General features: G+C 51.1%; 1 protein-coding gene across 2 annotated transcripts in view; it reads right to left on the bottom strand.

Moving 5' to 3' along the window:
- Positions 1 to 1,365: 1,365 nt before the first annotated feature.
- The window catches only part of tpm3 (tropomyosin 3), a 23,594-nt gene continuing 22,794 nt past the window's right edge, over positions 1,366 to 2,165 (bottom strand). Inside the window, exons 10-11 of one of the 2 annotated variants that reach the window (XR_013937074.1) lie at positions 1,710 to 2,165; positions 1,366 to 1,655 (exon numbers count right to left, since the gene is read on the bottom strand). The exon at positions 1,710 to 2,165 is cut by the window's right edge and continues 918 nt beyond it. The gene's annotated coding sequence lies outside the window, so the exon portion shown is untranslated. The other variant, XM_080516506.1, reaches the window with a different exon arrangement.

Here is a 2,165-nt window from a genome sequence, read left to right on the forward strand (position 1 = left end):
ACGCTGACCGCCTCTGCCTCACGTTTGAACAGAAACCACAGACCCACGGCGGTGCTATGGCCGGCGCATGCGCGGCGCTCTGTGGGTCTGTAGTTTCTGTTCAACCACGGTCGGTCAGTGCCGCGAGATAGCGGGGATGGACCGCGGACGCGACGCAGAGAAGCTCGGAGCTCAGAGCCTCTGTGTTCCAGCGCTGAGCTGCAGGAGCGCGATCAGCGCCGGAGTGGAGTGGCTGCTCCGCCGTTGGAGCAGGAAGCTAAAGGCTCCGTGTCCCGGAGCAGCTCTGTGCTGCAGCCAGCCGGGGAGCTGGGTGCAGGACCCGTCACCAGAGCATCACTCTCTCTGGACCAACATGGAAGTTACAGCTGCAGCTCTGCTGCTGCAAACAATAACAGTTAACTGAACAACTAGTGCAAAGTGGAGGATGTAAACAACAACAGAGGATCATAAGATCTAGATCTGCCTCCAGGCTGAGACGACTGTTATAACGTCACATATCTGTGGAGCTCTTAAGCCCCGCCCACTTTTTAAGCTCCTCTCTGCGGTGGAAACGGGTACTGGAGCTGAGCTCCGGTTTCGCTTTGCCGTACCGCTCCGTTAGGCTCCGTACCGCTCCGTTAGGCTCCATACCGCTCCGTTAGGCTCCATACTGCTCCATTAGGCTCCGTTAGGCTCCGTACCGCTCCGTTAGGCTCCGTACCGCTCCGTTAGGCTCCGTACCGCTCCGTTCCGTCCCCGCACTTTTGTGCGGTGGAAACGGGGCTTAAGGTAACATTTTGACACCAAGCAGAGCGAAGTATGCTAAAGTTAGACTTAACAGAGCAACCAGCAAATAAACTTTCTATATCTATGCAAATGCACATTTGTTATATTTGTAATAAAGTCAGAGTTATTTAAAATTGAGGAGTAGTTACATATATTTTACATTATATTTGTCTACATTTCGTTACAATGATACTGTGTTCCAGTTTGGTTTGGCCCTTTGAGGGCCGCCATGATGCTGATGTGGCCCTCGGTCAACATGAGTTCGACACCCTGCCTTAGTGGAACATTACTGCTGAATCATCTGGGATTCTTTCATCTTCAAATGATTCAGAGCTGATTGATTATTAATGATAAAGAGCAGCAGACCAAACTGGTTGATAATCAATTGTGACAAGGTGTGTAACAATCAGTCTCATTCCAGAGTAAACACATACAGTAAATAACGTGGTGACGGCCATGCATGAAGCTGCCTTGCACTGCCATACACTCTGGACACACTGGAGCTGGAGACAGACGACCTCCTGGTCACCCTCCTCCTCCACCCTGCGCCTCCACCTCCAGTGACTGAGGATAAAACAAAGGCCACTGCGCTTTTGAAGGTACCTGTTCAAATATTTAATTTATACATTTAATAAACTGAGAAAAGTGAACTTTAGTCTGCTGAAACACCAAAATGTCTCCTTTCCTCTCCGACACACGGTGGCGTCACAACTATGATGTCACTCTCCTCCATGATGTCACTCTCCTCCATGATGTCACTCTCCTCCATGATGGCACTCTCCTCCATGATGGCACTCTCCTCCATGATGGCACTCTCCTCATGATGTCACTCTCCTCCATGATGTCACTCTCCTCTGGCCACAATGATGTCACTCTCCTCCATGATGTCACTCTCCCCCATGATGGCACTCTCCTCATGATGTCACTCTCCTCCATGATGTCACTCTCCTCCATGATGGCACTCTCCTCATGATGTCACTCTCCTCCATGATGTCACTCTCCTCTGGCCACAATGATGTTACTCTCCTCCATGATGTCACTCTCCCCCATGATGTCACTCTCCTCTGGCCTCCATGAGGTCACTCTCCTCTGGCCTCCATGATGTCACTCTCCTCCATGATGTCACTCTTCTCCATGATGTCACCCTCCTCCATGATGTCACCCTCCTCCATGAGGTCACTCTCCTCCATGAGGTCACTCTCCTCCATGAGGTCACTCTCCTCCATGAGGTCACTCTCCTCTGGCCTCCACTTCAGATCAGACTCTTGTCCTCCAGCCCTGATCTCTCTGAACCACATCCAAAGGAGCCAAAACGATCTTTTTTCTCCCCGAGCTTCTCGTCTACACAACTTCTGTCTCCACCTCAATATGAACAAGGCCAGACCCGAGGCTTCAGGGCC

This window comes from Blennius ocellaris (genome assembly GCF_963422515.1).
Source record: "Blennius ocellaris genome assembly, chromosome: 20".
NCBI lineage: Eukaryota > Metazoa > Chordata > Actinopteri > Blenniiformes > Blenniidae > Blennius > Blennius ocellaris.